Below are 12101 nucleotides of genomic sequence, written 5' to 3' on the forward strand. Positions count from 1 at the left end.
TCTGAAATAGTGTTTTTTCAATATCAAATATTTATATACGTTACTCGTCCTTTTTGTTGTGTGAGTTGTACGGTATAACTGATTACCTACATCCACATCTACGTGATTACTCCACTATTTACAAAAAAGTGCCTGGCAGAGGGTTCAATGAACCACCTTCAAGCTGTCTCTCTATCGTTCCACTCTCGCACGGAGCGCGGGAAAAACGAGCTCTTAGATTTTTCTGTGCGAGCCCTGATTTCTCTTATTTTATCGTGATGATAATTTCTCCCTATGTAGGTGGATGTCAACAGGATGTTTTCGCAATCGGAGGAGAAAATTGGTGATTGAAATCTCATGAGAAGACCTCGTCGAAACGAAAAACGTCTTTGTTTTAATGATTGCCACTCCCAGTCACGTATCATGTCTGTGGCACTATCTACCCTAGTTCGCCAAAGTACAAAAAGAGCTGCCCTTCTTTGAAATATTTCGATGTCATCCAACAGTCCCACCTGATGAGGATCCCACACTGCACAGCAATATTCCAGATTAGGGCGGACAAGCTCGGTGTAAGCAGTTTTTTTAGCTAACCTGTTGCACCTTCTAAGTGTTCTGCCAATGAATCGCAGTCTTCGGTTTGCTCTACCTACAACATTATCTATGTGATCGTTCCCAGTTAGGTTATTTGTAATTGTAATCCCTAAGTATTTAGTTGAATTTACAGCCATCAGATTTGTGTGACTTATCACGTAATCGAAATTTAGCTGATTTCATTTAGTACTCATGTGAATAACTTCACACTTTTCTTTATTCAGGGTAAAAAAAAAGGTTCAAATGGCTCTGAGCACTATGGGACTTAACTACTGAGGTCATCAGTCCCCTAGAACTTAGAACTACTTAAACCTAACTAACCTAAGGACATCACACACATCCATGCCCGAGGCAGGATTCGAACCTGCGACCTTAGCGGTCACGCGGTTCCAAACTGACGCGCTTAGAACCGCATGGCCACAATTCAGGGTCAATTTCCACTTTTCGCATCATACAGATATCTTATCTAAATCATTTTGCATTCGTTTTGGTTATCTTGTAAGGTGTCAGGCAAATCCAACACCTTCCATGAAAACCCTGACATGATAAGCAAATCCAGTAGTATGTCACATACCTCCGAATAAATCGTAACATTAAATTAACCAAAGTAATACGGGTAACGAGTGAGCAAATGGAATACCACAGACTAACACAAGAATGCCTAAATGCATGTCATACCTTCCCACCGTGAGACAGACGCAGTTCCGAGGGGAGAAACGAGAACAGAAGCCGAGAGCAGAACCGTGTTAAGCTAGAAGGCCCTACGTTAAGGGATGGACACCCACGTTTCCAGCTAACCACCAGGACCACCCCCCAGCCCATGTGAAAAGCTAGAGTCCTCAAGAAGAACAGTACGATAACACTAAAAGGGCCACACCAGCTGCAAGTTTTAGCGTGAGACTTTTTCGCGTCTCTGTTATGTTGCAAACGTTAAAAACATTGCCCCACCACGAAAAGTATAACGTTTCTCATAGGATAGACAGAACTTTTGTAGGCGGAGCTTAAGGTTAACAATGAGACACTGATTGGTCAGATGAAAACACAGCCAGATAGTTTTTTTTTAAACCAACTTCGGTAAATTGTAGTAAGGAGAAGTTAGAAGAGAGTTGCTTCCGAGACAGCGAGCTGGATGGAGCTGCGCCAGCCGCCGCCCCCTGACGAACACCGCGATGCGGTGCCGCATTTTTGAGCGCATAAGGCTTCACTCAGAAGTGCAGAAGTCTCATCTGTTACATCCCCTTTTTACGTAATTTTAGTGTCGATCATCAATTGAAGCTCATGGTATTCACATTTGCTATGTAAGTTAAAATCTGAAATGCGATGATTTTTCTGTTATATAATTATTGAGGAGCCACATCAGCCACTGTAATTTACGACAAGTTGGATAAGTAATTAAAGATAATTGAGGGTCACTGTAGACCATTTTGATAGTTTTCTCTTTTGTGAAACTTAATTTAAACCTAGATTATAGATGTGATATGGCATAGGTCATCCTTTGATCCATTGTAGAACTTGGAAACCCACTCAGGGAATATTCGTTCACATTTTTGTTGAACGCAGTTGGTTTTTATCATCCTGTGTTAAAACATTTCCTTTTATCAATAGTGCAATTTATAAACAATGTTTTGTAAGTAGAATAAAATTTCCAATGCTAAACTTAACTGCTTTTTCGACGTTATTTTACCAGCTAACTAAAAATAGGAAAGCCTTAAACCCCTTCCACTAAATTTAGTTAGTATTAAGATTCTTTTACAGGGAGTGTAGTGGACTGATGCAGAAATCATTAAGTATTTGGTTATATCATCGCTAGTCTCACTGAACTCTTCTGAACTCTACATGTCATGTGTGGTCTGGCGTCTCCTTACCAGCAACACGTCCCAGGTTCAAACTAGCCAAATCCCTAAAAAACACGCTCAGAGTGTCGTTGCGCGAAAGTGGTAGGGAGACACAACATAGAACAACAGATACCACGCAGAATGTTAGAATCTGATGACTTTACAAGGCGGTAAATCACAGCATGATCTGCAAACAATATAACACAGCTACTCAAATTGTCTACTATGTCGTTAATATGAATCAGGAACAATAGAAGGCCTATAATACTTCCTTGGGGAACGCCGGATATTACTAATGTTTGACTCTATGACTTTCCATCTATTACTACGAACTGTGACATTTCTGACAGGAAATCACGCGTCCAGTGGCACAACTGAGGCCATATTCCATAGGCATGCAGTTTGGTTAGAAGACACTTGTGAGGAATGGTGTCGAAAGCTTTCTGGAAATCTAAAAATATGGGATCAATTTGACATCTCCTGTCGATAGCACTCATTACTTCATGAGTATAAAGAGCGATATTTTCTGAGTCCGTGCTGACTATGTGGTAACAAATATTTTTCTTCGAGGTACTTCATATTGTTCGAACATAATATATGTTCCAAAACCCTACTGCAAATCGACGTTAGTGATATGGGCCTGTAAGTCAGCGGATTACTCCTACTTCACTTTTTGGGTACTGGTGTGACTTGAGCAACTTTCCAATGTTGGTGTACGGATCTTTCTGTGAGCGAGCGGTTGTATATAATTGCTACAGTGTGTTTCAAAAATGACCAGTATATTTGAAATGGCAATAAAAATTAAACGAGCAGTGATAGAAATACACCGTTTGTTGCAATATGCTTGGGACAACAGTACATTTTCAGGCGGACAAACTTTCGAAATTACAGTAGTTACAATTTTCAACAACAGACGGCGCTGCAAGTGATGTGAACGATATAGAAGACAACGCAGTCTGTGGGTGCGCCATTCTGTACGTCGTCTTTCTGCTGTAAGCGTGTGTTGTTCACAACGTGCAAGTGCGCTGTAGACAACATGGTTTATTCCTTAGAACAGAGGATTTTTCTGGTGTTGGAATTCCACTGCCTAGAACACAGTGTTGTTACAACACGACGAAGTTTTCAACGGAGGTTTAATGTAACCAAAGGACCGAAAAGCGATACAATAAAGGATCTGTTTGAAAAATTTCAACGGACTGGCAACATGACGGATGAATGTGCTGGAAAGGTAGGGCGACCGCGAACGGCAACCACAGAGGGCAACGCGCAGCTAGTGCAGCAGGTGATCCAACAGCGGCCTCGGGTTTCCGTTCGCCGTGTTGCAGCTGCGGTCCAAATGACGCCAACGTCCACATATCGTCTCATGCGCCAGAGTTTACACCTCTATCCATACAAAATTCAAACGCGGCAACCCCTCAGCGCCGCTACCATTGCTGCACGAGAGACATTTGCTAACGATATAGTGCACAGGATTGATGACGGCGATATGCATGTGGGCAGCATTTGGTTTACTGACGAAGCTTATTTTTACCTGGACGGCTTCGTCAATAAACAGAACTGGCGCATATGGGGAACCGAAAAGCCCCATGTTGCAGTCCCATCGTCCCTGCATCCTCAAAAAGTACTGTTCTGGGCCGCCATTTCTTCCAAAGGAATCATTGGCCCATTTTTCAGATCCGAAACGATTACTGCATCACGCTATCTGGACATTCTTCGTGAATTTGTGGCGGTACAAACTGCCTTAGACGACACTGCGAACACCTCGTGGTTTATGCAAGATGGTGTCCGGCCACATCGCACGGCCGACGTCTTTAATTTCCTGAATGAATATTTCGATGATCGTGTGATTGCTTTGGGCTATCCGAAACATACAGGAGGCGGCGTGGATTGATCTCCCTATTCGCCAGACAGGAACCCCTGTGACTTCTTTCTGTGGGGATACTTGAAAGACCAGGTGTACCACCAGAATCCAGAAACAATTGAACAGCTGAAGCAGTACATCTCATCTGCATGTGAAGCCATTCCGCCAGACACGTTGTCAAAGGTTTCGGGTAATTTCATTCAGAGACTACGCCATATTATTGCTACGCATGGTGGATATGTGGAAAATATCGTACTATAGAGTTTCCCAGACCGCAGCGCCATCTGTTGTTGAAAATTGTAACTACTGTAATTTCGAAAGTTTGTCTGCCTGAAAATGTACTGTTGTCCCGAGCATATTGCAACAAACGGTGTATTTCTATCGCTGCTCGTTTAGTTTTTATTGCCGTTTCAAATATACCGGTCATTTTTGAAACACCCTGTAAATATGGAGCTATTGTATCAGCTTATTCTGAAAGAAACCTGACTGGTATACAATCTGGACCGGAGGCCTTGCCTTTATTAAGTGATTTAAGCCGCTTAGCTATACCGATGATATCTACTTCTATGTTTCTCATCCTGGCATTTGTCTTGATTGGAATTCGGGAATGTTTACTTCGACTTCTTCGGTGAAGGAGTTTCGGAAAACCGTGTTTAATGACTCTGCTTTAGTGTCACTGTCATCAGTGACGTCACCGTTGTTATCGTGCAGTGAAGGTATTGATTGCGTCTTGCCACTGGTGTGCATTATGTACGACCAGAATCTCTTTGGGTTTTCTGCCAGATTCCGAGACAGAGTTTTGTCGTGGAAATTATTAAAAGCATCTCGTATTGAAGTACGCGCCATATTTCGAACTTCTGTAAAACTTTGCCAATCTTGGGGATTTTGCGTTCTTTTAAATTTGGCATGTTTTTTCGTTGCTTCTGCAACAGCGAGCTAACCAATTGTGTGTACCATGGGGGATTAGTACCATCACTTATTAATTTATGTGATACATGTCTCTCAACTACCGTCGATACTATCTCTTTCAATCATTCTACATCTTTTCTACACTTACACGATCAGATTGGAAGGAGTGGAGACTGTCTCTTAAAAACGCAATAGCATTTTAATCAGCTTTTTTAAATAGGTATACTTTGCGTTTCTTTTTTATGGTTATAGGTGTTACGGTATTCATCCTAGCAGCAACTACCTCGTGGTCGCTAATCCCTGTATTCGTCACGATAGTCCCTATTTGTCCAGGACTATTTGTTACTAAGAGGTCAAGTATGTTTTCGCAACCATTTACACTTCGAGTGAGCTCATGAACTAATTGTTCAAAATAACTTTCTGAGAAAGCATTCAATACAATTTCGGATGACGTTTTATGCCTGTCGCCGGCTTTAAACGTATAATTTTTCCAGCATATCGAGGGTAGATTGAATTCACCACCGATTATAATTGTATGAGTGGGGTATTTATTTCAAATGAGACTCACATTTTCTTTGAAGTGTTCAGCAACTGTATCTTCTGAGTCGGGGATCGGTAAAACGATCCAATTAACAGTTTAGTCCGATTGTCAAGTATAACCTCTACCCATACTATTTCGCAGGAACTATCTACTTCAATTTCACTACAAGGTTAACTACTTCTGACAACAATAAATACTCCACCACCAACCGTATTTAATCTATCCTTTCTGAACACTGTTAGATTGTGTGAAAAAAATTCGGTTGAACTTATTTCCAGCTTTAGTTTCCTGAAGCCCTCTAACCTAAAAAACCGCCCAACCCCTTCCACACAGCCGCCGCTACCCGTGTAGCCGCTTCCTCTGTGTACTGAATTCTTGACCTATTAAGCAGAACCCGGAACCCCACCACCCAATGGCGCAAGTCAAGAAATCAGAACCGCCTGAGCCTCTGATTCAGACCCTCCATTCGACTCTGCACCAAAGGACCACAGTTGCACTCCAAACCAGGGAGAATATCCTCCAATCCAGAGCGATACAAGTCACTGGTACTGACATGAGCCTCCACCTGCAGTTGGTTGCACCCTGTACTCTTCTTGGCATCTGAATGCACCCCCTCCCCCTCGGTATGCACGCGAAGTGCACACTAGCTTCCTTCCCCTCCTTGGCAGCAATGTTCCTAAGGACCCCCATTACGCGCCTAATGTTGGAGCTCCCAACTACCAGCAAACCCACTCTCTGTGAGTCCCCAGACCTTGCGGGCCGAGAAGCTTCCTCTGGAACATGGTGGACGACTGCATCCAGCTTAGAGACATCATCAGCCACAGATAACGCCTGAAATCTGTTCGTCAAACGAACTGGGAGGCCCTATGATCAGCCCCTTGGAAAGTTTCTCGCTACCTGCCACACTTTGGAACGATCTCCCACTCGACCATGGGTCAGAGGTCAACCTCAGTGCAGGCAGTACCTGGGATGGCCACAGCAGTGGACCTATTGGGGGACATGTGGGATGGGCTCGATGTTCCTCGTATCCCCACGTCCGACCCCCCATAGTGATGCCCCTTGGCAACAGCCTCAAGCTGTGTGATGGAAGTCAACACAGCCTGGAGCTGTGAGCGAAGGATCACCAACTCAAATCGCATCTGTACACAACAATCACAGCCAGCCGAAGTGGCCGTGTGGTTAAAGGCGCTACAGTCTGGAACCGCAGGACCACTACGGTCGCAGGTTCGAATTCTGCCTCGGGCATGGATGTTTGTGATGTCCTTAGGTTAGTTAGGTTTAACTAGTTCTAAGTTCTAGGGGACTAATGACCTCAGCAGTTGAGTCCCATAGTGCTCAGAGCCATTTGAACCATTTGAACAACAATCACGGTTCCTATCCATTACTGAAGTCGCTCTTGTTTGAAGCTCTTAAAAATATATAATAAACGAACAGTGTACTCGGCTTATTAGCCGCAGGAAATCGAAGTGCTGTCTCACTGACGGTCTGTTCGACACTGAGCTACACTAACCAAAACAAACATAAGCCTGTACGAAATGAGGGTCGATATTAGGGTCGATAACAACGGCCGTACTGGACGCTACACTGTTATTAAGATAAAAGGTTGTGCCTAGTAAGCACTCAAACACGCAAGAAATTACAAAAATAAACTAGTAACTAGACAGGTATCTGTAAAATATAAGTCGCTCCTGTTTGAAGCTCGTAAAATATGTATCAAACGAATGGTGTTAGCACCTTATTAGCAGCAGGACCTTGAGTAGCTCTCTTACTGATGGTCTATATGACACCATGATAATAGTAACTTCATTCTTATACTGTTGTACGTTACCAATATAAGCTTTGTTTCCTGTTTGTGCCCTTGCCTTCATACACTATCTCGCCTCGTATTGGGTATGGTAGATTTCCACATCTGTATTCACCTGCACCTAGATGTGGTCCTTGGTCTTTTTCTTTTTTTTTTTTTTTTTTGGAGAGTAGCAGATATTTTTGGTTCTGAGTGCACTTGAAAGCCATTCCTTATCAAGTGCAGTACTGTCCAAGATTTACATGATATGAATGTGTAAGACTGTGTGTAAGGTTGTAACCTCCCCCTCACTTATCGACCTTAATGACAGTAAAAATTGCCGGCCTCGGTGGCCGTGCAGTTCTAGGCGCTCCAGTCCGGAGCCGCACTGCTGCTACGGTCGCAGGTTCGAATCCTGCCTCGGGCATGGGTGTGTGTGATGTCCTTAGTTTAGTTAGGTTTAAGTAGTTCTAAGTTCTAGGGGTCTGATGACCACAGCAGTTGAGTCCCATAGTGCTCAGAGCCATTTGAACCATTTGACAGTAAAAACTAAACCACGTGAACCTAATGGAAATTTGGGAAAAGCAATCGTCACCGAAGTTAATCTGTTGGTAAAGAGGGAGGAAAGGGTTACATCTAAATGAAAGGAAAAATGCAAATGAAATTGGTGGAAATTAATTTTGAAAAGGGGTAAAGTTAATAAAGAAAGTAAATGTGCAGTCGTTACATTAACAGTTAACTGGCGTTAATTAGATACTTGAGATTTGGAGAAAATTACGGTCGCCAGTCCTATGGGCAACTACTATAATAACTGAAAAAGAAAGGTTATTGCACATACAATTAGCACTAAAACCGTGGCAACTAAGGGTTGACATGTGTTGTGTGAAAACTGAATGTTTGTCAGAAGCAATAAATTTCGCTACACTCTGACTTAATTTAGCAAAAGAATTAATAAAACCGGAAAATTGAAAGTTAATTTAGTGACTGAAATTAATAGTGTGATTTGTTTCTGAAGCACTATGAATTCAGTAAAATAAGGGTAGTATTGGGCTACCTCAACAATCATTTCAAAAGCAACTTGAATCTTCGCAATTTAGGAATAAGAGATTTAAATTTGAACTTGAATTAAATGATTCTGAACAATTAACAATAGTAAAATTTAGTATGTACCAAGCTGAGCTGCAGTCACAGGTAAGCTAAAATATGATAGCAAAACTCACACTCTTAATTTGTGCTTGTGTAATCTAAATATTGTAGCCAGCTACATATACCTTAACTGAACTTTGAAATTAAAGCAGTGAAATCGAATGATATTACTTTAATGCTGGCGTTTAAATTTCAATGACACTCGAGTTCATTTCAGAAAAGCAAGGGACCATGCTTGGTAATGCAATTTGGACAATGAGCAACAAAGGTTCATGCTAAGTTGCTGTATTTTAGTGATGGAATAGTTTGAAAAGCTGAGGTCTGACATACAGTTCTGAAACTTTACGTGCTTCCAGTCTTCCTAGTTGGTTGGTTGAAGGTTTGAAGTCGTCGGTGGAGGAGGTGGTGACAGTCACTCATTGTCGGCCAATGCTGTTGCAGAAACTGGATGTTGGCGCACCTTCTTCTCGACACCGTCACCAAGCGAAACGGGCTCTTGATGTGCACCAGCTAATGCTTCCCGTCCGCGACACCGTGTCAGAAACTATCGTAGCAAGTTGAGCGCAATTACATGTTGCCAAAACCCGAAAGCACAGCAACTCGTGGGAGCGTCACTCAACACACCTGCTCCACCGCCCTACTCCAGCCAGACTCCCTCTGCCCGCGCTCCATGCGGCAGAGTTAACACTACCAAAGATCCTAAACACTTTGGTTCTCCACATGACCTATCGATGTAATCGTTCGATAGCATAGTTTTCCCTAGGCAAGACCCAGTGTAAAAATTCAAATAGTATTTACAAAACAAACCAATTATACATTGACATAAATGCATAAATATATATATACAAATAGTAAAACAATTAAAATATATAAAGACACAGAAATGTCATATCTTCAAGTAACAAAATAAGGAAAAAATGTATATTACAATAGATGGAAATAGTAGGATATGCAAAAAAAAATGGTTCAAATGGCTCTGAGCACTATGGGGCTTACCTTCTGAGGTCATCAATCCCCTTGAACTTAGAACTACTTAAACCTAACTAACCTAAGGACATCACAGACATCCGTGCCCGAGGCAGAATTCGAACCTGCGACCGTAGAGGTCGCGCAGTTCCAGACTGTAGAGCCTAGAACCGCTCGGCCACTCCGGCCGGCGAGGATATGCATTTCCGGCGTTTCACGTGCCCCACATTGTCTGAGGATTTTCGTGTAACCTAAACAGACTCAGAAAATGTCCCAAAAAGGAAAAAAAAACAGCAGAAATGCATATGCTCAAAACATCAAGAAAATTTAGCATTAGGCTAATTAACCATAAACCAATTTTTAGACCACAATAATTGAGTGGAAACACTCCTAACCTTATTCCAGTCTGTCATCTTACACAAAAGAAAACGGGTTGACAACGTATTAAAATTCAAATAAAACATAGAAAATGGTTCAGCTATTCTAAATCAGCAAAATTCCTAACAGTATCAAGAAATGGAATACTATTTACGAAATTAACCAGAGTACATGGTCATAAAAAACAGGTATATCAAAATACGCAAATTAATAATTAATTACATAGAATACACATTTTATATAACCTTTTCATAATTAATATTCTCGTCATGAGAGTCCACTTAACGCTAAACAAGAAAATAATATACAGCAGATAGAAAAACATATAAATGTTGACAGCAGAATTCTTTCACATCAGCTGTCCGGGAAGAAAAACAACTCCGCCTTCCGTATCTGCAAGTACAAAGAATGCCGAGAGCGGCACAAGAGCCGACAGCGGCTCCGCCTCGCCAGTATTGTTGCGCCCGCCTGTGCGTCACGCTTGATCTCACTCACCTGTGTAACGGCATTTCCAGAACGTCCGTTTCACCGAATTCTTTCAGTAAAACTCAGTCCCGAGTAATCTCAAGGAGTCCATTAACACTATCAACATTGTCCATCATCACACGCATGTACTAGCCTGAAACTTAAAACAGCGTCTAAGTACATCGGCAATGACTAGCAAATCACATATTCATGAAATCTTACAGCTAGTTACAAAATCATATTTACATTCCTTAATCTACTGTGACTCAGCTGAAAACTTAAGCTAGCAGCTTGGACTTTTCAATTGATTAATAATCAGTTACTCTTAAATCATTTAATCAAAATTAATTACTTATTAATGACAACTTCTTTAATGACCTCTTGGTCAGGCCAAAGCATGGCAACATGGCAAATCCTTAAATCTTACACTCTATATTTACATACTGTACAAATTACACATTCTGTGGCATTAATCCATCCTTGGTTGGTACAATTTCAAGTCTACAATGCTCCGTATACCTAATAGTTTTCCAGAGCTTGGATACTCTAAGCAATAAGCATTTCGGTAAGGTATTCCAATGAATTTATATGGTCCATTATAAACAAACTTAATTTTACTAAGACTCCGATTGCAAACTTAGCAAAACGCGCTTTAGCGTCATGGCGACGTATGCGAGCTCTTAGCTTCATTATTTCTCGCAAACGATCTTTTTTCACACCAATAGTAATGTAAATCCGTGGAGGGAATTTGATTATCTCTTCCGCAAGTCCCGGTTTGTCTGAAAACACACTTTTATTCCTCATTATTACTTCATATAGGCCTCGTCTTTGTTCGTGTGGTACGTTTGACACACCGTCTACAATACTTTCCAATTCACTTTCCACACTATTGTCAATGCCGAGATTCCTCACGTGACAGTAGTTCAAATTCATACCTACGTCAATGGCATCCGGCCAGTTAACAATGTGTATAGTCTGCTATTGCCTATGCACACCATCTCCTGCCTCGTCAAAACTAACTATTATTGTTTTATCTTGTGATGTACATGTCAAAGTTTTGCTTTCACAATTAATCACTGCACAGTACTTTAATAGCCAATCCAACCCGATAATTACTTCCATGGTTAAGTCTGGCACGACGACAAACTCTTGTTCAAGTCGTGCCCCACATATCTCGAAGTTGACAAAAATCTGTTTTGTGACCGGTTTACTGGCCTTCCCAGTAGCACCGACAGTTTTCACTCCTGTTACTGGCATAACTACGATACCAGATCTGTCTTCCAGTAACTCAAATATTTTCCCAGATACAGCACTCAATTCTGCATCCGTGTCAATCAACACGTTTAGTTGTAGGCCGTGCATATTAACAGACACTACTATCTGTCTACACTTGTCCTCGACTGTTTCTTTCCCACAATAAATCCTCGTCTATATCTAGGTCATTCCAGAAAAAACCATCCAGCTTTGGTCCTAAATCCGGCTTATTTGGCGGCTTTTTCAGCCTCTGTTCACATACAGTTTTAATTTCAACACGTTTGTCCTGAGGCTTAGTCTGTAGCTTCGCCTCCAATACCGAAAACTTTTCCTGTAACTCGTCAGCTAGTGAGTGTTGCTTTGCTATCAATTCACTAATTGTCACCTTCGTTG

The sequence above is a fragment of the Schistocerca piceifrons genome, chromosome 1, assembly GCF_021461385.2.
Source record: "Schistocerca piceifrons isolate TAMUIC-IGC-003096 chromosome 1, iqSchPice1.1, whole genome shotgun sequence".
Classification (NCBI taxonomy): Eukaryota; Metazoa; Arthropoda; class Insecta; order Orthoptera; family Acrididae; genus Schistocerca; species Schistocerca piceifrons.